The sequence below is a fragment of the Podarcis liolepis genome (assembly GCF_965112155.1).
Source record: "Podarcis liolepis genome assembly, chromosome: 5".
Taxonomy (NCBI): Eukaryota; Metazoa; Chordata; class Lepidosauria; order Squamata; family Lacertidae; genus Podarcis; species Podarcis liolepis.
The window spans coordinates 69,097,042-69,123,246 of NC_139556.1; the positions used below are offsets into that span (position 1 = coordinate 69,097,042).

At 43.9% G+C, this 26,205-nt stretch overlaps 1 protein-coding gene and 1 long non-coding RNA gene across 7 annotated transcripts in view; one reads left to right on the forward strand and one right to left on the reverse strand.

Annotated features, from left to right (window-relative positions):
• ST6GAL1 (ST6 beta-galactoside alpha-2,6-sialyltransferase 1) overlaps nucleotides 1–26,205 on the forward strand; it is a 108,016-nt gene that overhangs the window by 22,308 nt on the left and 59,503 nt on the right. Inside the window, exon 1 of one of the 6 annotated variants that reach the window (XM_083506517.1) lies at nucleotides 8,638–8,918. The exons of 1 other annotated variant lie outside the window; for it this stretch is intronic. The gene's annotated coding sequence lies outside the window, so the exon portion shown is untranslated. Of the gene's footprint in view, nucleotides 1–8,637; nucleotides 9,923–10,161; nucleotides 10,360–26,205 lie in introns of those variants that run through there. 4 more of the 6 variants (XM_083506511.1, XM_083506512.1, XM_083506516.1 and 1 more) reach the window with 4 other exon arrangements.
• The window catches only part of LOC310708386, a 51,500-nt gene that overhangs the window by 10,540 nt on the left and 14,755 nt on the right, over nucleotides 1–26,205 (reverse strand). The window lies entirely within an intron of this gene.

Sequence of the window (26,205 nt, forward strand, 5' to 3'; positions counted from 1 at the left end):
GTTGACCACAAACTTGACATGAGCCAACAGTGTGATGAGGCAGCTAAAAAAGCCAATGCAATTCTGGGCTGCATCAATAGGAGTATAGCATCTAGATCAAGGGAAGTAATAGTGCCACTGTATTCTGCTCTGGTCAGACCTCACCTGGAGTACTGTGTCCAGTTCTGGGCACCACAGTTCAAGTAGGACACTGACAAACTGGAACGTGTCCAGAGGAGGGCAGCCAAAATGGTCAAAGGCCTGGAAATGATGCCTTATGAGGAACGGCTAAGGGAGCTGGGCATGTTTAGCCTGGAGAAGATGAGGTTAAGGGGTGATATGATAGCCATGTTCAAATATATAAAAGGATGTCACATAGAGGAGGGAGAAAGGTTGTTTTCTGCTGCTCCAGAGAAGCGGACACGGAGCAATGGATCCAAACTACAAGAAAGAAGATTCCACCTAAACATTAGGAAGAACTTCCTGACAGTAAGAGCTGTTTGACAGTGGAATTTGCTGCCAAGGAGTGTGGTGGAGTCTCCTACTTTGGAGGTCTTTAAGCAGAGGCTTGATAACCATATGTCAGGAGTGCTCTGATGGTGTTTCCTGCTTGGCAGGGGGTTGGACTCGATGGCCCTTGTGGTCTATTCCAACTCTATGATTCTATGTGTGCCTGACAAGTTCTGCGATACACTCTGTAGAACTGTGTGTGTGCGTGTCTGCAGAGCAGTCTTCCTTAACCTGGCATACATTCAGTGTTTGGACTGTAACTCCTCTCATTCCTGACATTGGCCATGATGTCTGGGAGCTGGACAATAAAGACATCTGGAGGGTCCCAGTTTCCCCCACGGCTGGTGTGAGAAACTCCTTGTACCCTGCTGCTCTGAATTGGAGCTCATTTTGAATAGATGAGAAGAAGGCAGAAAAGGGAACTTCCCCTGGAATCTGCTGTCTCGGGCAGGCTGCTTTAAATTGCTATGTCTTTCTGTAACTTGAGGGAAGGAAGAGCAGTGTTATCAGACAAAGTCTATTTTCACTGGTTCCCAAAGCCAATAAGGACCCATGATGGATGGAAAGGTTCAAGCCTTTATTGCTATAGCAATAGTGGCTTAGTTTGGATTTCTTTCCAGAAAGAAACACATGACACCCATACCAGATTCTGCTTCCCCCTAGAAAAGTAACACGTGAGGATGAGTACAGCCACAGAGTGCCATGGGGTTGCAAAACAAGCTCATTTCCCATTGCCTTTCTTTGCACCCTTCATAAATTCCCATCCTCTTTCCCACCTGCTCAACTCTAATTTCACCTTCTACCATGCAAATACAACTTTGAGCATCAAAGGCTTCAGTCTTCTCTAAAAACTATATTCTTGAGAAGTTGATGTTGTACAAATTAATAAGGCATATTTTGGAAAGACACCTTGTTAAAAAAATAAAAGCTATTTCTTCTGAAATAGTCCGACTAAGTATTGTTGATGGAAACTGTGCTTAAGCAGCAAAGGCCATTATGAGCAACACTGTGAGAAGGACTGCCATTATTTGCAACACTGTGAGAATGTAAATGACCATGGCATTCCACTTTGTTTCAGTTGCCTTTGTAAAGCCAGTGAAGTTGTTAGCTCTTTCGTGCCTTGCATTTTAATGCAAAGTATCAATTTTGTTTGACTACAGTTTATCTGATATGCATAGTATTTCACACTACTTCCATCTATCACAGGATCCTCCAATGTTTTCCACTGCCTGTCACACCTGATTTTCATAACTACATATTTTCATTTCTAAACATTTACTGCCCTAGTTGGCTAATCAGGGATGAACGAGCAAAAAAGAGTGAGCTTCTGAGTAAGGAGAAATGAATCTCAATGTCTGATCAGACCCATTGCACACATTCACTATCAGTTACTACAAGTACATAATTCACAATAAACATCTAAGAGAAACTGGAGTAAAGCAAGCTGGCTAAGTCAGAGTAAAGCTTTGTTCAGCAGTGGAGCTGCTGCCATTGCTCTGCCTAAGCCTGGCAGAGACAAGAAAGAGGTTGCCGAAGAAATGTTCCTGCAGACCACAGTGATTTACTGGGTGTATAAGGATTATTGCTTCTAAGCAGTTTGTAATTGCTCGAGAGAAAAGCAATCATGTTAAGTCAGCCACTGAGCAAGTACTGTTGATAGTTTAGCACCAGGTGAACACTGAAAACTGGACAATTGTTAAAGCTTCTGCCATAGGTGCCTGAACTGTACAGTGGTACCTCGGGTTACATACGCTTCAGGTTACATACGCTTCAGGTTACAGACTCTGCTAACCCAGAAATAGTGCTTCAGGTTAAGAAATTTGCTTCAGGGTGAGAACAGAAATTGTGCTCCGGCGGCACGGCAGCAACGGGAGGCCCCATTAGCTAAAGTGGTGCTTCAGGTTAAGAACAGTTTCAGGTTAAGAACGGACCTCCGGAATGAATTAAGTACTGTACTTAACCCGAGGTACCACTGTATCACCACATGTCTCTGAACACAAGAGGAGTCCTGCTGGATGAGACCAGTGCTAGCACAGCATTATGCTCTCCAAATAGCCAACCAGACACCTATGGGAAGCCCATAAGAAGGATATGGATGCAGTCACACTCTCCTTCTTGTCACCCCCAGCAGCTGGTTTTCTGATACTGAAGTTAATAGCCCTCATGACTAGCAGCCTCCTTTAATTTCTCTGATGCATTTTGAGTATGACCCTCGGGGTCCCTTCCAATTCTATGATTATATGAGTACTGCATTCATCTTATGTTTATTATAGATTATAAAGCATGAGCATGGAATGAAACTAAAAGCACCATAAATCATAAATGGTCAGCCATCATTAAGGCTGCTGCAACTGAAGGCACAACCCACTGGCACAAATAGAAAGTTGTTTGTGCTCCCAGTTCCAGTGCTGCTCTTTTCTAACTCCCCATACTGCTGAGGGCAAAAGTGCTAAGCATGAGTGGTTCATAGGTTACCATGTGCATTTATGAAGTTCTCTACTGCAGCAAGACTTTATAGCTCTGAGTGGAGAAAGAACATGGAAATACTAGTAGTTTACCAGATATATAATGCGGGTGGTGCTGTGGGTTAAACCATTGAGCCTAGGGCTTTCCGATCAGAAGGTTGGCGGTTTGAATCCCCGCGACGGGGTGAGCTCCCGTTGCTCGGTCCCTGCTCCTGCCAGCCTAGCAGTTCGAAAGCACGTCAAAGTGCAAGTAGATAAATAAGTACCGCTCCGGCGGGAAGGTAAACGGCATTTCCGTGCGCTGCTCTGGTTCGCCAGAAGTGGCTTAGTCATGCTGGCCACATGACCCGGGAGCTGTACGCTGGCTCCGTCGGCCAATAAAGCAAGATGAGCGCCGCAACCCCAGAGTCGGCCGCGACTGGACATAACAGTCAGGGGTCCCTTTACCTTTACTTACTAGATAAATACTTCCCTTTGAGCCAACTTGTAAAGCTCAGTAATGTGAATAGATTCAGTATTGGTGAATCATATGCTGAGGCTCTCAGTAGGCTATCTAGTATAGTCATACCTTGGGTTGAAGTAGCTTCAGGTTGAGCATTTTCGGGTTGTGCTCTGCGGCAACCCGGAAGTAACGGAACATGTTACTTCCAGGTTTCGCCACTCGCGCATGTGCAGACGCCCAAAATGACGTCATGTGCATGCGTGGAAGCGGCGAATCGTGACCCACGCAGACGCGGGTTGCATTTGCTTCAGGATGTGAACGGAGCTCCAGAACGGATCCAGTTCGCATCCAGAGGTACCACTGTAATCCAAAACTCTCCTTGATGAAGAGTGAGGGTGTCTTCAACAGATGACTGCCCGGCCCTTGTTGCAGACTCCGTGATAGAGAATCTTCCAATCTCCTTAAGTAATTGCCTCAGTTGTTACCTCTGAAACATTTCTCTTAATGTTAGACTACAATCTACCCTCCTGTAAATTATGGCTAAATGTACCCACTTCTTCCAACCTTACCTCATAGAAAGACTTTTCCTCATCTCTTCCAGATTATGTTTCTGAGGTGCTTTGAATGTAAAAGGTCAATAAAAGCTTTCTGGGAAATGATATATAATGAATGGAAAAAAATGTTTAAAATAACTTTTGCTAAGAAACCAGAAGCCTTTTTTATTAGGAATTATAAATACCAATATGCCAAAGGAGCAGAAAAGACTTTTTATGTATGTGACAACAGCTGCACGGATGCTACTAGACCAGAGATGGAAAGAAGAAAGAGTCCCTACCAGAGATGAATGGCAAACCAAGCTGTTGGACTATGCTAAAATGGCAAAACTGACCAGAAAGCTCAGAAATAAATAAGACGAAAACTTCAGGAAAGAATGGGGGGGGGAAATTATAATTTATTTAGGAGACCACTGTAAGCAGATGAAAACATTAGCAGGATTTTAATATCACTTGTAATGTAACAAACACTTTGGACAATAGGGACAGATGCAAAATATAGATTATTAAATAATATGCAGTTGAAAATGTTAACAATAAGACCCATGGTGGGAAATTTCAGAGAAACCTCTATATACAGCTGTGCATTTGGTATTGTTATAAATTTACATTTATAAAACTAAATGAAAACAATTTTTTAAAAAAGAATGTAAAGGCTAATTTCTGGGCATTTCCAGGCAGAGAGAAGACTCCTGCCCAAAGGCCTGGAGAGCCATTGCCAGTCAATGTAGACAGAGATGAACAGAATGTAGATCTGGATCACTTTTAGATCTCTGGGTGAATTGTAATCAACCGGCAAGGGCTCTCAATGTTTTTAACAATACCCACAGCCAAATGACCTGTTCCACCTAGATTAGGCTACTAAAATGAAGTAAGCTATTCCAAAGCTGACTTTTGTGCAAAAGGCTTGTGAGCTCAATTCAGTTCTGCTACTGGAAATAAATTACTAGACTCAAAATATGTTCAGAGGAGCCCTGTTTTTTCATTCTTAAAATATGTCTTTTGCTCCTGACTCTGATCAGTAGATCTAGTGAAAAACAAGGTAGTTTCAGCAAGCCTGAAGTTTGCCAACCCCAGCACATTATGTTGAGCTGGATGGACAAATTGTCTGAATCAGCATAAGAGAATTTCCCATGCTGACTCGTAGGCTAGAAATAATCACTGCAAACTCACCACAGATAACATATGTTTGTGTCTGGGTCTAAAAACTTGCCCAAATATCCTGTAAGGACAATCTGACTGCTTTGTTTGGCTGACTTGAGAGGTTTTTTTAACGAGAGGGTGGGTTTCCTTTTAGTTCAACTACCTGTGAACTTTGCTTCCATCCCTTTTGTTCGGATACATACTTTGCTCAGCAACAGGAAAAGTCAAGAGAAAACAGAATGCAGCAGCTGAGAACCTGAGCTGGACAGTAATGAAAATGTGTGTATTTGAAATTCATATTCCAAGTACAATTTAAATTGTACTATGAATCTGAAATAAAGCTAAAAATGTTCCTAGTAGAGTTTTTTGTTCTCTTTTGCTCACTGAAAGTTTGATGAGCAAACTCATTCTTGCAAACTACAGTCTTGAGAAAAAAGTTGAATAGAGCACACTGGTGAATAAATTAGTCCTTGAACACAGCATCTCTAAATTGCCTTAGATAACAGGAAGGCAACTACAGTACATGATATGACTATAGTTCCCATTATTATTCGGATCAACTGAATGCAAAGTAGGCATCACAAATCAACTGAAGCAGTATATTCATAAGGTACAGAGAAAACCCATGCGCCCTAGCCATTTTCTAAACTATCTGCTGCAAGACGTAAGTTGAAAGACTGCTTCCATTACTTAAACATGTGCCTTTTCTGAAGATAACAAAATACATCAGGGGTTGAATAGTCATTTTCATAAGTAATAATAATAATAATAATAATAATAATAATAATAATAATAATATCTTTATTGTCATTGCCCCTTTCAGGGACAACAAAAGTTTTGATGAGATCTTCAGTTTGGGGAATTGACTGTACAAAGGTCTTCAGTATACTGTGTCCCTAAACTCCAGATGACTACTTGAAAAGCTAAAGAGTGTTTATTTTCTATATGAAATTTAGTTCAAGCAGGTATTTTGTATAATGTGATTAAATTTATATATGTGTTTTAATTACTCAAATTACTTTCTCATGCTTTTATATACCCTATAGTCATATCATGTAGTGTAGTTGCCTTTCTGTTATTTAAGGTAACCTTGAGCACATGACAGTCCATTATGATACTTTCAGTTAGGATATTTTCTTACTTTTCCCCTAAAGTAATGTAACTAGATAGCTAGCGTTCTATGCTGGGAAACATGGCAGCAGGAAGACAACTTTTACTTGGCAGAAGTTTACATTTGCCTAGGATGTTCTCTTCTCATCAGGACAGGCCTTCTAAGAACCAGTCTTTCCTTTCAGAGAGGATGGCCTCTTTGAAAACCATGGACAAACCTCTCCTATTTCAAAATACTGAACACCAGCTCTATAGTTTTATGTGAGCAAACATCTCCAGATGGGCAGAGCAATTTTATATTCCAATACACCGTGGAATGAGACACATCTTCCACTATACCGGTGCAATATCCACCATATTCTATAGCTGCTTAGGTGATGTTATCCCATTAAAATAATTTTGCACTCTAAAATTATTTCAATTAGTTTCTTCCTTGTATTATGTGTTTATTTATTGTTGTCAAAAGAAAACTCCTAAATGACAACAGTGTGGGCAGTTAAGACACAGCTTGAAGAAATCTCTCTTTTTTCCCCAAACAACAACCCTGCTTTGGGGTATAGAACAGCGCACAAAAACCAAAACTCAGGGCACGCAAGCCAATGCAACTTTTCTGAGAGACTGGGCCTTGCACAATGTGTTGTTTTGTTCCCCTGCTGGTGTTTGCAAGCAAGCAGTGCCCCCTTCTCCTCCTGACTTTCCCTGGAGTATTGTGCACGAATCACAACATTGGCCTCTTCTGGGGAATACTAGGTTAGATGAGGAAAGAAAGAAGCAAGAAGAGGAGGTGGGGAGGAGCAAAGGGTCTGGGGGGGGGGGGAAAGGATCCAGCTACATGTTCTAACACTCTGTGCCCTAACTGGTAATGAATATGCCGCAGGCAAACTTCCAACTCTTTGTTTCCTCCTCAGGGCACCATAATAATTCAAAATGACCAACCTACGTTCTTGGAAACATGTGTCTATATCAATAAAAAAAAATTTTTTAAAAGACATAACAGAATTAGCCCTGGGTTGACCAGAGGAGAACAATTGTTAGAATCTGGAAAAAAATGTCAAGCAAGCTTTATGTTATGTACTTTTAAGAGTACATACCTTTGTAGCTTTCCTATTCAAATAGTGCTCCTGCCCTTCTTGAGTCAAGCTCAAGGGTACAGAGAGAAATAACCTCTGAATTTCTTTACCTCCATCAGTCGTGTTCAATGGCTGGTTATTCTTTCTTGTGTTAGGCTACAGGCAGAAAGCCAGCAATGGGTCTGCTTTCAGTCTAGTCTGCTGCCCTCTTTGAGCCTCCCAGCAGCACCAGATTTAGGGTGGTGTGGGCAGGTGCTTGAGTTGCTGCAACTATGACATAGTACACTTGAGAGCATGTGCAGAATGGAAAGGATGCCAAAGAAATATTTAAGGTGCCAAATTTTGTCCTTACTCAGGGCACCATAATACCAAAGTCTGCCCCTGCTCCCAGCAAGCACATACTGTACAGTAGTACCTCGGGTTACAGACACTTCAGGTTACAGACACTTCAGGTTACAGACCCCGCTAACCCAGAAATAGTACCTCAGGTTAAGAACTTTGCTTCAGAATGAGAACAGAAATCGTGCTCTGGCGGCGCAGTGGCAGTGGGAGGCCCCATTAGCTAAAGTGGTACCTCAGGTTAAGAACAGTTTCAGGTTAAGAACGGACCTCCAGAACGAATTAAGTTTTTAACCAGAGGTACTACTATATTACTTGGCTTTTTATCTACCCATTTTCATCTACCCTATTTTGCAGCCCTGTCCAACTGCCCCAGGGCAAGTGACCCTGTCCTAGTTGCACTAGTATGGACTGTGAGACTGCTTGTGTGGTATTGCAGGGAATTGTGGATTTATGTATGCTCCTGAGTCCTGGCTTGTATGTGTAGTAGAGGATGGGTAGTCTGTGGGAAACAGCTGCATTAGGTTTGCTTCGAACTTCAAGACCCTTCAGAGCAGACCAGTGGCGTAGCGTGGGTTGTCAGCACCCGGGGCAAGGCAAGTAATTTGCGCCCCCTAACCCGTGGATTTGCGCCCCCTAACCCTAACCCCCAGATGTTGCACCCGGTGCGGCCGGCCCCCCCTGCACCACCCACGCTATGCCACTGGAGCAGACATCCCCCCACCTTCTCGCTTCCCATCAGTGTTTCTATTCAAAAATGACAGGTGCTGGGGCCTAAGCCTGCCTGAAAAGCCTCGGACCTGAAAGCCCCATTCTAAACAAGTGCGTATGTGTAGCTATGCCACGAGGGTAGTGCACTTTGTATGTGCTCAAAGGTGCTCTCTTTCCCCCCCTTTGGGTAAACCAGCGCTCCAACTTAACCTTTGTTTTCTCTGATCCTATGCGCCTCTCCGCCCACCCAGCTTCCTTTGGGGGGTCGCCGCATCTTGCAGACCATCTTACGGCCTCTTCTGACGGGAAATTTCAGACAAAGGCTGGGCAGCTGCCACAGTAGCCGCTTCCGCCAACAGCCTCGGCGGCGTGTGCGTGCGCCACGGTTTGGCGCGGCCAGAAGAGACAAGAGCTGCTTCTGCTGGATCCAGTCCGCGCTCCGATGCGCCAAAGGAGCCGGGTGGCCAATGCTCCCTCGCCTTCTCTCCAAGTCCTTCCCACGAGCCCGCCACCCATCCCCAGCAAGCGGCCACCCGCAACAGGGGCGCGCTTCCTCAGCCTCTCCCTCTCCGCTGCAGCCTTTGCGCCCCCTTCGGTAGGACAAGCCAGCGACTCCATCCATCCCCACGTGGGAACGGGCTCCGGAGGCTAGCGGGGTGAAAGCTTTGGGCAGGGAGGGCGTGGGAACCAAGGGCGGGAGGATGTGAGGCTGGGCGGCAGGGGCGAGGGGGTCGTGGTCCCCACGCCCTCTCCTCCCAGGGGGCGCCGAGACGCGGCACAAAGCCTGCGTGCAACTGGGGCGCGGAGGGAGCTGCCGCGCAAGGAGGCGCGTCGCGGATCCTGGTTTGTTCTCTCTCTTTTTTCTTCCCATTCATCCCCTCCCGCCTGCCTCGGACGAGGCTGTGCCCTCGGGGCTCTCTTGTTTTTGCATAATCCTGCCTCCCTCCCTCCCTCTCTCCCCCTCTCTGGGCTCGCGTTTGATTGATGCGATGGGGGTCACGCTTTCGTTCCCGCGGGCAGCAGCTCGTCGCTGCCGAGGCCAAGCCTTTGTGCAGAAGTGCGCGGCGGCCCAGCGGCCACGGCTGGGCGGGAGGCATTTAAATGCCGCGATTTCGGGGCGGTAACAAAGGCGGCAGCGGGAGGGAGAGAGACAGAGTGAGAGGCGCGCGTACGGCTGCTTTGGGCCGCGGCCAGCAGTAGCGGCGGTGGTGTCGGACGCGGCGCCAGGAGCGCTCCCAAGTGAGTAAAGGCAGCGACTCCGGTGGATCCGTCCTTGCACGCGCGCACTGCCCGGTTACCCATCTGATTGGCGCTTGGGGGGAGCGGGCAGGGCGGAGGGCGTTCTCTCCAAGCGCAGCTTCGTAGGCGCGCACGGATGGATGGACTTCGCGGTGTGCCAGTCTGCCCTTCCCATCGCTCCTGCAGCGCCACTTCCAATTGCGAGACGAATTCGAATTCGTCTCCGGAGCTTTGACTTGCCCTCTCCCATCTCCACGCGGCTCCCATACTTTTGCACTGGGAAATCGCCAAGGTCCTGCCGTTTTCAGGATCCTGGCATTTCCCTTGAGCGACAGAGAAACCCTGCATGCATAACGTGTGGTAATGTTTTGTAATGTTTACTGCAAATAATAGATGGAGGATTTCCTTGGAGCGTTCTATCAACGCAAAACGATCAAGCAACTGGTGCCTCGGAATTGAATTTCCCCCCGTTTTTGATTAGGTTAGTTTCTCCCAATTGCCTCTAGCTTATTAAGATTTAATTCTTGGGATGGGGAAACGGTAACGAGGTTGGTCGTGTTTTTGTTTCTGAAATGGTAATTAACTGGAGGGCTCAGTTTCCAAACGTGGGCAATATAAATCTTGGATAGAAAACTTTGCAGAGGCAAACTTGAAAAGTTTTCCCGGTTTGCCTGTAGGTTGGGGTCTTGAGGTTGTTGCTGAAGCAGATTCAAGCAGGAGCAAAGACTGGATGAACTTGGATCTCAGCGCCAGCATGTAGAGATGACTTGGAGATGGAACAACTTCCAGTGCATCAGGTTTGGCCTCTCAGTCACTCCTGCTTTTCATTTGCAGAATGCTGTTTTCATTTGTTCATCAGTTCTCTGTAGAAAAGAGCAGCCTGCTGAGATAATAATGTTAGCAATCAATACTGCTGTTTTTCCCCCCTTGAAGATCCTTATATTCTCGCCATCTGTTGTGACATCTTGTGCTCCTCTTGAGTTTGCACTGTGCAACGTTTTGTGTGGAAAGGCAATTAATGGTTTCTTTATTTTCTTATTAGCAGTGGGCACAATCCACTGAGAAGCGGGAACAGTTGCAGATCTCACAATCCATTTGAGTAGGGCTTGCACAGGAGAGCTGCAAGTTTGATGGCACCTTAAATATTACATCAAGTATCTGTATATGTTTTCTCTGTGGCATTCGTTCCAGAATAGATAAAAGTTATATAATGGAGAGTGTGTTCATTTAACTTGCAGATTCCATGATAAAAGAACAACATGAGCAGATATTTTTCTGTCATGGGTTCTGCTCCAGATATTTTGTTTTCAAGTAGAAGCATTTGGCATCTCCTGTTGCTAGGCAAGGAAAAGTGTGAATTATAAAAATATGCTGAAACTTGAGGGAGACACACTTGGATTTTAATATGTTGCTGATATTATTTTTCAGTATGTTTAAGGCTGCTGTTCTGGACATAGTTTGGAGCAGATAATTTTACTTGACTTTAATAGGACTTGTATATGTGAAATTGTGCCTGGGATTTCTGCTTGAATTCAAAAGAAAGGCACTGTCATCTGTTCTTGAGTAAAACTTCAAAAGGCAAGGATTTTGCCCAGTATAAATCATGTAATTCCCCCCAAAGTTGATCCTTCAATATTACAGTAATACAGAGGGCAGCAAGAGCAAGAGAATAAGAGCAGTGAGAGCAATAGCCAGGGCATTTTTTTCTAGGAAAAAAAGGTGCTGGAAATTCTTTTTAAGGACCTTTCTTTAGGGGAGCACCCAGCCAAAGTTGTTGAGTTTTTTTAGAGGGGAGCACAGTGCTCTCCCCCTAAAAAATGTTTAGGTGTACTGTCATTTTGTAGTTCAAATCAGGAAAATTAATAAATACAGTAAATGGACAAAAGTACAAAGATTCACAAAATGTTTAGGGGTGCTTCTATTCTTATGCCCACAGCTTCTGAAATGCTGTGCCATAATGCTAGGGGGACGCATAATGCTTTAGGGGCCGCGGGTGGCGCTGTGGGTAAAACCTCAGTGCCTAGGATTGCCGATCGTATGGTCGGCGGTTTGAATCCCCGTGGCGGGGTGAGCTCCCGTCGTTCAAACCCAGCTCCTGCCCACCTAGCAGTTCGAAAAAACCCCTAAGTGCAAGTAGATAAATAGGTACCGCTTTATAGTGGGAAGGTAAACGGCGTTCCGTGCGCTGCACTGGTGCTGGCTCGCCAGAGCAGCTTCGTCACGCTGGCCACGTGACCCGGAAGCGTCCTCGGACAGCGCTGGCTCCCAGCCTCTTAAGCGAGATGAGCACACAACCCCAGAGTTGGTCACGACTGGCCCGTACGGGCAGGGGTACCTTTACGTTTACCTTTAATGCTAAAAAGGTGCTGGAACTCAGTTCCTGTAAGTTCCGGCTGAAATTAAGCCCTGGCAATCTGAAATAGAGGGCAGTGAAAACCTCTTCCCATAAACCTCTAGAGAAGTGTTGGGGGCGCAGTAGCTGTCCACTTGTCTATCAGATCCACATTTTGAGCACATATACCTGTGTAACGTCCCACTTGTCTTTGGGTACACAATTGAGCTCCATGCTGGGCCCTGTATACTAGTCAGCCCAGCAAACCCTTTGGATTGGAACAACTATTGACCAGTTGCAAACACCCCCTTTGGGGGAAGATGGTGGAAAGGGTCATGGTGGGACTGCTAAAAGCATTCTTGGAGGACACTGATTATTTAGATCATTCTTTTTTGCAAGGGGATAAAGGAATAGAGATTGGGTTGTGCATCTCCTGATTCCCTCTTCCAAATTCCTACCTCCTTTGGGCAGAGCTTCCTTTCTGCTTCTCCGAGCTGAGTCTCACAGGTCTTCTGGTTGTGGTCTGCTGCTGGTCTTCTTCACTATTCACTCAGGAAGGATTCCTCCCCAAGGCCTGTTCTCACACCACTTCCACGTCTTCCCCTATAGCAGTTGCCACAGAAAATTAATATCCGGTGCCACCTTGCTTGGAAATGTTACGTGAGGTTCACTCACCCAGTAGTTGGAACTGTCAAGGACAGGCCACCTGCTCTGTCACAGAATTCACCCTTGTAGCTTTCCCTCTTCCTTCTCTTCTTACAAACGACAGTTGTACCTCAGTTCCCGAACACCTTGGGAGTCAAAACATTCCGGCTCCCAAACGATTGAAAACCGGAAGTGAGTGTTCTGGTTTTTCAAATGTTCTTTTGGAAGCCGAATGTCTGACGGGGGCTTCTGATAGGCTCCAGGAGCTTTCTGCAGCCAATCAGAAGCCGCGCTTTGGTTTCCGAACGTTTCGGAAGTCAAACAGACTTCCGGAATGGATTCCATTTGACTTCTGAGGTACAACTGTATGTAACTGGGACTGTTTGGTCTGGGCTAGTCATAATTTTATCTTAATGTGATCAGTAGAGCATGGATTCGAGCCCCACGTTGGGCAAAAGATTCCTGCATTGCAGGGGGTTGGACAAGGTAATCCTCATGATCCCTTCACACCCTAAATTTCTTTATTTATTTTTTATTAAAGATTTTCTTGATTTCCAAAAGTGTCTCTCTCTCGTATTTTCCCCCATGTAACATTTTTACAAATCAGTTTCATTTGTTGAGACATTAGGAAGAAAAGGGGGAAAGATGGGTGGGGGTGGGGTTGGGTGGCGATGTTTCTGTTTTACTTACTATATGTAGGGTTTGGTGTCAGCGTTGCTTGTGCAGGTTCTTTGCTGTTCACTTGTGTCCCTTTGGTGGCGAGAGAGGTTGGGGTTGGCCTGTTGTTGTTGTTGTTTAGTCGTTTAGTCGTGTCCGACTCTTTGTGACTCCATGGACCAGAGCATGCCAGGCACTCCTGTCTTCCACTGCCTCCTGTAGTTTAGTCAGACTCATGTTTGTAGATTCGAGAACACTGTCCAACCCTCTCGTCCTCTGTCATCCCCTTCTCCTTGTGTCCTCCATGGGGTTGGCCTAGGGTGTGGTTATTCATTTGTGGTTGGATGTGGTGGCCTTTGTTTTCATGTGTGAGTGGGGTGCGTGGCACACCCTAAATTTCTGTGATTGCTTTAGACTTCTTTACACCTGGGCAGCAGGCATGAAAAAATAGCCAGATCCCCTCCCTTCTAGCCTCCCAAGGATACAATTTACAGCCAGCTTAAGTTAGGCCAAAGGAGCAAAAATAATTCATATTTCCTGTTCTTAAATGCACACCATTCCTTTGAGCAGCCACAAAACCCTCAAGCTATCACATATCCTGTTTAACACAACTGTGCAAAATATTTACTTCATCGTTGTCAGGAAAAGCTCCCAATGTGTTACAATTATATGTTGAGATTCTGTGTCATCTTACACTGTAAAATACCGTTTTTTTCCTTTTATGAAAATGTTAAGCAAAACTGCCCCAGTTGCTCCCCTGCCAGGTAGTCCTGCAACTTTGCATTGTTACCAAGGTGCACGGTACTTTCATCTAGTGCAAATGACATTGAAGTGGAAATTGAAAAAGAAAAATACTTTAAAGCTCATTTTGTAAGTATCCCAACAACATTTCAAAACTTGAAAATGAGGCTACAGACAGTTGCTTTTGGGCACCTTAGCTCACTGCATACAGTACATTAAATGTACAAAAATGTAGTGGCTAAGCTCAGCACGACACTCGCTTCAGCTCAGCTTGACAACTGCCCCGCTCTCTCTGCCTCGGGACCGATTACCAGGAATCACAGAGTTATTTCCTATGAGATAACTTTGAACTTGAGTTCAGAATGCACAAGTATAGTATTGGTTTATTTAGAAAGGATGCTATGGGCAGGTATCTTGTACATGGGAATTGGAACCAAAATTAAAAAAATACCACATATATAGTTAACACACTTTTCACCGTCTTTTGCATTCACAATAAGAGTGGAGGTTTTTTGCACCTCTAAGTTTGCACTTTTTGGTTGAGTGTGGTCCTAAATTGCACCAGCAGCTATGAGTACAGAATCTTAGATATTCGGTTTTCCAGATTGATTAATCCATAGTAAACCAAAGTGAAACTTCTGTGTGTGCTATTTTTCTAGAGAAAGAGGTGCTGAAACTCACTACAAATGCCTCCCTCGTTCTCTTAGAATGACAATGGTGGTCACCTGAGAGAAGCCGAAACTGAGTTCGAGTGAGTTCCGGCTGGAAAAAAAGCCCTAACGTTACACTTTAAATGTATGGTGTGTAGCTATTTTTATTGCAACAAACTCTAGCCCTAGTTCACAGATCTAAGACATGATCTCCGAATAGTATTCTGAATAGAAAGTTATATTTGGTGGAAGCCATTGTTGGCTTCATCCTGAAAATTCTTCTACTTAATTTTAAGAAAACAGCATTGTCAAGGCTTGATCGCACGTCGTGATGTCTTCATTTTATATTTGCAGAAGTATAAAAAAGTGGAAAAGTGAAATCTTTAGCAGTAATTGTCTCCCCGCAACCCCTATCAAATCCCCTGGGTTAGAAATCCTGCTTTTCATTTCTGCTGGGCTATCACATTTTCACTCCTGTCTGTTAATTCACGTGGCACTTCTTTGCTGCTGCTGCTGCTGCTGCTGCTGCTGCTGTTATTATCTGATTCTAAATACTAATACCAACAGAAAATGGATCCACTATCAATATTGGCTCAGTTTTACATTCCTTTCAGAGAAGCTAGAATGAAGGTGATTGCTTCTATCGCCGTTTTATTTTCCTATAGCATCCTTAATCACTAGTAATGTCCTATAATGCCAACAGAGTTCTGACAGTAGGACTTCAGTGCGTTGAAGATTCCCACTTTTCAGGACTAGAAGACTCGTGGTTCTGTCCAATTCTAGAATTTTATGCAAACTGTAAAGGAAGAACTATGCCATACTGTACAGACTGAAACATCAGTAAAATGACCAACCCCAGCACTGTATAAAATAGATTGTGTTGCTATATAGTTCCTTCTTAATGCCTTATTCAGCTGCAGCTGGGACCTGGCGCAGGCAGGCCAGGTTCAGAAAGGCAATAGATGGGGTCAGAAATGGGCTGCAGGTAGAGTGGCCAGATGTAAAACAGGGCTTGGCTCCAGCAGCTTTAACACCTGTGCTGAAGAGGGAATTTCAGCAGATGCAGCTTGTCTGAGCTCTCCCTCCCCACACACCTTTGCATTGCATTGTTTTGTGGTGTTCTTCCAAATTATGGGAGGAGCTTCCGTGAGTTCCCTGTTGTAGAAGTTTATGGTTGCTTGTGGATGGTTGTGGGACTGGCAGCATGAAAGCAGGGTCTCTCCCGCCCTGGTGCTGTGTGGATTGCATGAAGAAGAATAGAATAGCTTTGTCTGTGGTAAACACAAAGGATAGCGTGTCTAGAGTTTGGTGTTTTGCTCCTTCCTCTGGTAAAGGTTTGGGCTTCTGTTTACCAACCTGTTTACCTCATTTCCATTAGTGAAGAAACCCGAATGAGGAAGTTTCCTTGCACACTGCGGAAACTGGTGGTCTGTGAGCTAATTTGGTTTCTGTGACTGCAGAGGCACCTTCCGATGAGCTTAATTCTGTATTTTTCCCCTGCCCTGCACCTGACTAGCGCATACAGAAAAGCTGATACAGCTCTTGCTCTCTCCTTCATCCTGACATAGGTTTGTAACATAAACTATTGTACAGCCCTAGGTCAGAGCTATCAGTTTTCAAATCACCAGCTCCTTAGTCATCACGATTATGAAGGCAGATTTCATGTTGATGTTGGTCTAAGCAGTTCTCTTGTAGATTAATTCTAAGCAACTTCTGTGGGCTGAAGTCCTTCAAAGAATAATTAACCAAAAGGACATCACGAATCATTATGTTTTATATCTTTTTCATTACAGGTTTTCTTGGGATACTATTGTCACTAAATGGTGGTTCGTTGCAAATGGATCTGATTTCTGCTGACTTCGCAACCTATTATCTAGTGACAGGTGTGCTACCTAAATTGCTGAATAGATCACTTTGGAATTTGTTCTTTGTATAGGATTTCAGCCAAACCTGCATGCAGGCTTCGTTCTCCACCACTGTCATCAACCCCAGCAGTACTCTTTTTTTTAAAGTGTGTCTTTCCGACACTGCAGTATTTATTACCAAATGCCAAAATGATCCATTCAGCAGTTATGCCCCCCCACTGTATTAATATAATTAATGTCTAGATTAGAAATTTGTAAATGTATTTTAATGCATGAAAGCATTCTTATGATATTCTAAGCTTTTGTACCAACATATCGCTGCCAGAGAAAGCATAGGCATCCGTGTTGGTCCATAGTGGTGTGTTGGGGGGAAATCCACTGTAAAGCAGTTCCTTTATCACAACCAACCCAGAATGTGAAAATTTTTTGACAAAGCTGGAGAACCTGGAAATTTCCTTGCTACTTTGTGGCATTTCAGTTGCCTGTGGGGTTGGGATATTACTTTTTAAGGAATGTTGCCAAATTCACCTTAGCAATGTGTGATGGGACCATTTAAGCAAATGTATGTATCTGGATTTAAATCTCAGCTGAGTTCCCATTAGTCGGAACAGAGCATCAAACTGCATGCTGTGCTCCCACTGTTAGTACAAGGGAACACCTTGTTTCCTTGCTCTGGGCTAGCACCACCCCCTGCTATTCCTTTCAGGTCCTGTTCCCCACCCCCCCCCCCCAATACATGTTTGCTAACAGAGGTGGCCCAAGACATTTTGGCATGTTTATCAGAACATCCCCCGTGATCGTAAAAACAGAATTTGCTTTGCTTCGGTAGTAGCTCTGAACCTGCCACCTGAACTGAGCCTCTTGTTTGTGTTGCCCAATGGCAGGGCCGGTCCTGATTAGAAGCAAAAACCATCCATCGAAACTGATCTGCACTAGATAGATTCAGAGCCGACCAAAATATTTATTATCTTCGCTTACTATTATTGCTACCAGAATGGATGTCTCTCTGACAGATGGCCGTGTAGGGGAAGGATTCTGTAGAAGCGAATGGAGGCCATTTCATAGCAGGAAGGTCTTGTCAGTAAAAACAACAACCCACCAAAGAGTTGTGTGGCACGTTATCAACTAACAGATTTATTGTGGCATGAACTTTTATGGGTGTGTCCATATCATCAGGTACAGAATTGGACAAAAGCAACTCTGTTCTGCAAAAGCTTGTTCCACAATAAATCTTATTATTTTTAGTCTTTAAGGTGCCACAAGGCTCTTTGTAGGTCATGGGGCAACAGACTGTGTTCCCACAGCCATTGCTAGTCCCTATATCTTGCTTTTATTGATTTATTTTCACACATTTAGCCTGCCTTTCAGTCCCTTAAGAGCTGCCATAATGCCTAATGAATTGTGCTACCATAAAGGCACTCCCAAAAAGAAAATGCCAAAAATTGACAGATTTACACTGCAAACTTAAATCAGCTGCTATTTTAACTGCTTTGGCTTATCTCAGCGAATCCTGGAAATCATAATCTCATGAGTATACAGATAATTTCCTGTTAAGAGATCTGCTGCCACCACCATCTGCTGCCACCAATAAATATATAATATTCTCTATTTCAGAAGTTAAGGCTTTGAGTGCTGTTGCAGGCATGGAAGATTCCCAAGGTTTGAAGAAATACAAAAAGAAGACAAAAAGTATTAGGGGGGAAATCCTCAGGAGGGACCCACCCTCACAGCCCACTGAGCATGCTCCGTGACTGTGGAATGCTGACTGACTGTTGGAAGGGACTTTGAAATGGAGTTGCTGAAATCCTGAACAGCAGCACTTGCTTGAACACCTGAAGCCAAATTTGTGGACTGGAGGGTGGGGTGAAGGCAGGAATGTGCCTGTAAGCCCCACTACCACACTCTGTGGTTGTGGGTCCTCCTGATCATTATTTGACCTTCCCTATGTTGTAGTGGTCCCATCACCTCCTGGCAAATAGAAGGGGAAGAAATGGAGGCAGTGAGAGATTTAACTTTCTTGGGCTCCATGATCACTGCAGAGGGTGACAGCAGCCACAAAATTAAAAGACGCCTGCTTCTTGGGAGAAAAGCAGTGACAAACCTAGACAGCATCTTAAAAACCTTGCCAACAAAGGTCCGTATAGTTAAAGCCATGGTTTTCCCAGTAGTGGTGTATGGAAGTGAGAGCTGGACCATAAAGAAGGCTGATCGCTGAAGAATTGATGCTTTTGAATTATGGTGCTGGAGGAGACTCTTGAGAGTCCCATGGACTGCAAGAAGATCAAACCTCTCCATTCTTAAGGAAATGAGCCCTGAGTGCTCACTGGAAGGACAGATTGTGAAGCTGAGGCTCCAATACTTTGGCCACCTCATGAGAAGAGAAGACTCCCTGGAAAAGACCCTGATGCTGGGAAAGATGGAGGGCACAAGGAGAAGGGGATGACAGAGGACGAGATGGTTGGATAGTGTTCTCAAAGCTACCAGCATGAGTTGGACCAAACTGCGGGAGGCAGTAGAAGACAGGAGTGCCTGGCGTGCTCTGGTCCATGGGGTCACGAAGAGTTGGACACGACTAAACAACAACAACAACAACAACAACAACAATGTTGTAGTGGGCTTGTACGAACCCTCCATGCAAATGGGGATCCTGCTTTTTCAGGGTTGCCTGTGTGCAGGGTCCAAGCCTCCTGCAGTCTTTCCCCACTCAACATGGGGGAAAGGTTGGCAAGCGGGCAGCAGAGTGCAAACTGGGATGTTTAAGTCAGGGCTTGCACTGCCGTGCCCTCTATCTATGAATTTTGCATTTTCGTGTTCAGGCAAATGGTGTGAACACAGCTTTTTGTTGTAGCTTCTGCTTGTAAGCCAGTTAATCAATGATGTGCTGCCCTTTAATGGTACTCGCAGATATGACTCCTAAGGCTGCCTGCCTTACATTGCCTCATGGTAAGGTCTAGCACATCCCTGCTGAAAACGACCTCTTTGCAATGTAATGAGAATTCTCATTCGACACGCTTCAGCTTAATTTTCAGTTTTAATTAATTGCTTATTTTTAAGGAAAACGTTCAGCTCGGACTTGTGAGGAAGCAGGGATACATAATGAAAAAGCTGGCTTGTTTGAATGGACAGAGTCGGTGCTGTACTGATACCTGGCATTAATGATAGTGTCCCATTTGGTAGGTGGTGATAAGCGTGCAGGTAACTTGCAACTTAGGGGCATTTAAATTAAACTCACCTTAATTTATGTGCTTGGTGGCTGGCGCACAAACTAAATGCATGCGAGGCAGAGAGCTTAAAAGCTCTTTCAGTGCGGAAAGAGGTTTTAAGCTCTCCACCTTGTTTACCAAGCTCTGGGAGGCTCTCTTGAGATCTCAGGGGGATGTCCCAGAGCCTGGTAAGAAAGGCAGAGAGCTTAAAATCTCTCCATTTTGTGTGGCAGCTCAAGCCTACCTGGCTCGCCAGTTTCAGAAAAGTAGGTAGGTTTACACGGAAGTGGTTCCAGGGTTGTTTTGACTATACACAATCTTGGCTTTACATGCAATCCTCGAAGTGTACCCCATACACAAGTTGTGAGTTACCTGTTATGTGTATTCCCACAATGCTCTGATCTCACAATAAGGAAGGCTCAGAAGGATGGTGTCCTCTTAACTCGTTGGTGCTTGAACTTTCTTTAATGAAGTTGTTCATCTTAGGCTATGGAGTCGCTGCAGGTGACACCCAAGGAAGTGGAAGATCAGTCAAGTTGCAGGGAACAGGGAGGATGTGCAGGATTAGTGCTTCTAGTGGTTGTCCTGCTGCTCTCAGAAAAATCTATTTGTGGCCTGGATTATACGTTATGCCTGGGGCAAAGTGTACAGTACTTTTAAAATATGACAATAAATCATGAAAATGGTGGCCAAAAATGACTAAAAGGAGAGTCCTGTAAAGTTCATGCTACAGCTTTATTTATGGCCACATTATTAATTACCATTTCCTCACTCTCATAGAGAAAGGGTTTTTGTGTACTGTACGCTGTTACTTGGCTACCTAGGTTTGCTTTCTTACCTTTCTACATTTTTTTGGTTAGCGAAGAAGCCTCTTGAAATGAGCATTGGAATGTATAATGAAAAGAGGAACGGGAAAAGTGCAGACTTTGAAAAACCTAGCATTTGTTTGCTTAAATGAAGATCCATGTTCGCTTTGCCTACTTGATTAACTGCGGTACTAATTACAACATTGTAATGGGATGTTACATTAGGAGCTTGCAAATTGATTCAGTTGAATTGTTACTATTTAGCTTTCTATTTTGCCTTCTCTCTATGAGCAAAAGGAAGCACACAGAACACCCAATTAAACCTCTAAACATGTGTTCATAAACCCCACTTCAATTTTTCTCCACTTCAGTGGACTGTTTTTAAAATGTGAAGTTTGCTTCTCCCTTCCTCTCTCAGTTTGACATTCCTTTTTCCACAATTCCCTTTCTTTCCCCAGGTGAAGAAGCAAATACAGTGGTACCTTGGGTCTCAAACTTAATCCGTTCCGGAAATCTGTTCCAAAACCAAAGTGTTCCAAAACCAAGGTGCACTTTCCCATGGAAAGTAATGCAAAACAGATTAATCCATTCCAGACTTTTAAAAACAACCCCTAAAACAGCAATTTAACATGAATTTTACTATCTTACGAGACCACTGATCCATAAAATAAAAGCAATAAACAATGTACAGTACTATAAAATAAATAAAACAGTATTTTAGATGATAAAAATTAAAATTATTATTTTTTCCTTACCTGCACTGATGATAGTCATTGTTTGGATGGGGAGCTTTTATCCATTTCCGTAGTCACACAATCAATCAATCAATCAATCAATCAGTAGCTGAACTGGGATCCACACAGTCACAAAAACAAATTAACTGAAAAAGCATCAAAACAAAAAACGCAAAATAAATAGCAAAAACAAAAGCACCAAATATAAGCTCCAAATATCACCTCAGAACACTGCAATCGGAAATGGATGGCTTGAATTACAGTGGGGGGGGTGCAAATTAGCAGCGCAACAAGAAACACTGGGACTCAAAACGGAGCACATTCGGCTTCTGAAAAAAGGTTCGAAAACCGGAACACCTACTTCTGGTTTTGCAGTGTTCTAATTCTGATTTGTTCGTAAATTAAGCTGTTCGAAAACCAAGGTACCACTGTAGTTCATTTCAGGTCTGGTGTCTGTCACCTGATACATGACAGGACATCCACCATACAGTACTGTGTATTCTTGCAGTTGCTGAGTCCTGTTTGAAAGCTGCAGGTATGCTGATCACCTGTTCAACCAGGAGTGGAGTTGGGATGTTCTTGCCACCTCTTCTGAACAGCTAGGTGATACTGCCTGTATTCTAGCAGAGCTGCGCATGTAGGGCTTTGCATGTAGGAGACAATGTCACCACCATTCTTTGCGTGGCTGGTTCTCCATAAACCGAGTCTTTGAGAGCTCTCTTCTGTGCACAAATATGCTGTTGGACTCACCTCAGCCCCAGCTAGCATGGCCCGGTGATTAGGAATGATGGGACTTGTAGTCCTAACACAAATGGACCATCACAGGTTCCCCATTCTTGCATGAAATTCTCCTATCTGCTTCTTTAATTATTTCCCATGGATACAGTGCAATAGGTAACAAGTACCCCTATGTATCAAGCACATCAGCAAAAAGATCCACAAATACGAAAATATACACCAAACAATGCATAAAAAGAGATAATGAACACAATATAAATAGGACAATAATACTACAAACCAGCATATTATAGATCCATTTAAACCATTAAGCTTTTTTCCAAAGATATTCTGATTAGTTCTGATTCCCTGGGAAAGGTTTTCTAAATAATCTTATTTGGGAAATGTGCCCAATTGACTCTTGTTGTGCTTGGGCGGCTGATGATTTTTTACCTGAGCAGTTTTATTTTTTCTGAGAGGCTGTTTTTCAATATGCAGGTTGGATTATTATTATTATTATTATTATTATTATTTTACAAACATTGGTCATTTGCCTTTTTGTCTGGCTTTGCCTTGTTTTGGGAAGAGGAATTATTGGGATACATTCCCCAAATATGATGGGGAAAGGTTTTCTAAAAGAAAAAAGGACTGTTACATGCTTAGACACACAAAATAAACAGTGGGCCTGATCCTGCCAAAGTTAAGCATTTTTCAGTCCAAGCAATTTCAGAGAGAAATTTTTTAATTATGTTTGCTTAATTTTGGCTGGGTTTTACCTAAGATTCTTTTTAAATTTATTTTTTAGGAAAGGTCTGTACCGATGGTAGGAACCAAATTATTTCCTTGAAGGCTTTAAACAACATTCAAGACATGGGGCAGAAGACATCTTTAAGTACAACTAAATGAAGAAAACCTTTGATTACTTTTGGAGTGTTTGATCTTATAATCCGTACAGTAAATGAAAAAGACGGAGTTTCAGTAATGACAGGGTTTTCAGCCTAATGTTACATGTGTGATCTTCATGATAACCCCTCTCACAAGAAAATGCTCACAACTAGTTTCAGTTCTAAGAGCCAAAAAAATTTTAAATAGCAAAGGAAATCTACTGTGTGGGATACGCTAGAATCTCATGTTGCAGGAAAACCCCTTAAGTACGTGCAAATGAATTTCTGCACATTCATTTCCTTGTCACCATTGTTTCCTTTTAATCTGTGCCGTTGTTCTTGGCATGCTCTTTGGGGCAGAGAAATATTATTTAACGTACCATGGGCACTGATGGAGAATATGCATCAATTAAGTAACAATAGTAGTACTGGTGCGTATTCTCCATCAGTGCCCATGGTAGTAGTACTGGTAGGGACATGGGTGGTGCTGTGGCTTAAACCACAGAGCCTAGGAATTGCCAATCGGAAGGTCGGTGGTTCAAATCCCCGCAACAGGGTGAGCTCCCATTGCTCGGTCCCTGCTCCTGCCAACCTAGCAATTCGAAAGCACATCAAAGTGCAAGTAGATAAATAGGTACTGCCCCGGCGGGAAGGTAAACGGCATTTCCGTGCACTGCTCTGGTTTGCCAGAAGTGGCTTAGTCATGCTGGCCACATGACCCGGAAGCTGTACGCCGGCTCCCTCAGCCAGTAAAGTGAGATGAGCGCCGCAATCCCAGAATCGGTCACGACTGGACCTAATGGTTAGGGGTCCCTTTACCTTTTAGTAGTACTGGTGATGACTTCAGTACTGCTTAAGAGCTGCCTTCAAGGTTTTTTTTACCTTGTAGACTCCTGGTCTTGTTATGCCAAGTTTTATTAAGTTGTTTCAGGCTTCTCTATCTATCTCTATCATCTGTCTCTCTTTAAGCCTATGAAATCTAATAAAGAACTTTGTGATTATGGAATCACAGTTGTTAGGGACAAAAAAACCCAGGCATTGAGAGTCTTCTCAATGACTGAACCAGTTTGTTTGTTGGTTGGTTTGTTTGTTGGTTTAATTATTTGTTTTATTAAGTTTATATACTTCCCTTCATCCGAGGAACACAGAAAGGTTTGTGAAACACCTTGCTCTGTGAGATCCATTTAGTCCCATCTCTTCCTATTTTTAAAAGATGTTTGAACTTTCCTGTTCTAGCAAGCATTTCTTTTGTCAGGTGGATAGATTTTATATGGCAGATCCTCCTTTTAGGATCTTTAAATCTGCCCAACCTTTCCCTGTTTTTATGCTGCTTTACTGATTTTATAGGATTGTTTAGTTTTGAATCAACATCAGCCGCTGCGAGTGATGCAAATGCATTGGAAGGGGCAGGGCAGATGTTTTCTACATAAATTACCCCTCTGAGAAAACTGGATACTTTTATATATATATATATATATATATATATATATGCTTTCGTAGATTTTCACGGGTACAGGAAGACACCCGAAGACACCAAAACCTGCATATATATACACACACACACACACACACACACACACACACACACACACACCACTTTTAAGGGTTAGTTAATGGAGCAAGATCTTCAGCTTTAATTCATTTTAAATAGGGAATCTTTTAAAAATATGGTTCTTGTAGAGATGCTATATGTGTTTCTTATTATTCATAAGGTTTATACACTGCCTTTCCTCTTAATGGGCTTGAATCATTGTGCGTGTTCTCTATTTTATTCTCAGCAGCCCCAAAAGGTAAGTGATCCAATGGCCCAAAGTCATCCAGTGAGGCTTGCAGCTGAATAGGGATTTGAACCTGGTTCTCCCAATCTTAGGCAAGCACAATAAATTCTACACCACATCTGCTGATTTCCCCCCACCCTACCACACCAAATTTTGAGGTGTGCACAGGGTCACATTGTTTAGGAATATAATAAGCTACCTTATACAGCAGGGGTGGGCAAGGTTTACCAGCCATGGGCCTGATCACTCCCATGGAGATCGTCTGTGGGCTGGACTGGCACAGTGCGGTGCTGGAAATTACTTCTGCACATGCCCAGATGCTGAAAATCACACCTGCGCAGAAGCAATTTTCAGCATCTGGACATGCACAGACGCAATTTTCGGTATCTGTGCATGCGCAGACGCAATTTCCGGCGCCGCTCGGCAAGTCCCTGCGCCGTGCTGTGCTGGTTTAGCGCAGCGCATGGGGGACTTGCTGAGCAGGCAGCTTGGTTCGGGGGTGGCTTGTAGGCCAGTAAAATTGTCTTCGTGGGACGCATCTGGTCCATGGGCCGCACATTGCCGACCCCTGTTATACAGAGTCAGACCCATTGGTTGATCTAGTCCAGGCATCCCCAACTTGCGGCCCTCCAGATGTTTTGGCCTACAACTCCCATGATCCCTAGCTAACAGGGCCAGTGGTCAGGGATGGTGGGAATTGTAGTCCAAAACATCTGGAGGGCCAAAGGGTGGGGGTGTCTGAACTAGTCTGATATTGTCTAAACTGACTGGCAGCTCTTCTCCAGGGCTTCAGATGGGACAATCCAAGTTCGACCTGGAAATGGGTAGTGCTGGGAGGCACAATTTAAGAAGGATGTTGACAAGCTGGAAGTGTGCAGAGGAGGGAAGCCAAGATAATCAAGGGTCTGTAAACCAAGCCTTATGAAGAACAGTTGAAGGAGCTGGGTAGGTTGTGCCTGGAAAGGAGGAGACTTCAAATATCTAAATGGCTGTCCCATGGAAGATGGAGCAAACATGTTTTCTCCTTCTCTGGAGCATAGGACTCAAATCAATGGCTTCAAGTTACAAGAAAGGAGATTTCAACCAAACATCAGGAAGAACTTTCTTGACAGTAAGAGCAGTTCGGCAGTGGAACAGACTCTCTTGGGAGGTTGTGGACTCTCCTTCATTGGGGGGTTTTAAGCAGGGTTTGGATGGCCGTCTGTCATGGATGCTTTAGCTGAGATTTCTGCATTGTAGGGGTTGGACTAGATGACCCTTGAACCCTACAGTTCTATGATGCCATGCCAGAGAATGAACCTGAGGCCTTCCACATGCAGAGATGCTCTACCACTGAGCTGCACATTCAACAGTATACATTTTTACATTCAATGTTAAAAATTTGGTTCATTCTCTGACTATCATTCTATTTACAGTGTTCAGACTCAGCTGTTTATGTAGTTAAAACAACCCCACTGTAATTTGTAGTGGAAAGTGCCACTTACATTGTATGTCTACTTTCAGTAACTTCTCGGGGGGGGGGGTGTTCTCACAGCATCGCTTAATGAATATTCCTCACAAACACACGTTTTGCCCATCCTATATCAATTTAGCCTTGCTTATTTCAGTCCCAGATCTCCTGGAAGTTTTCT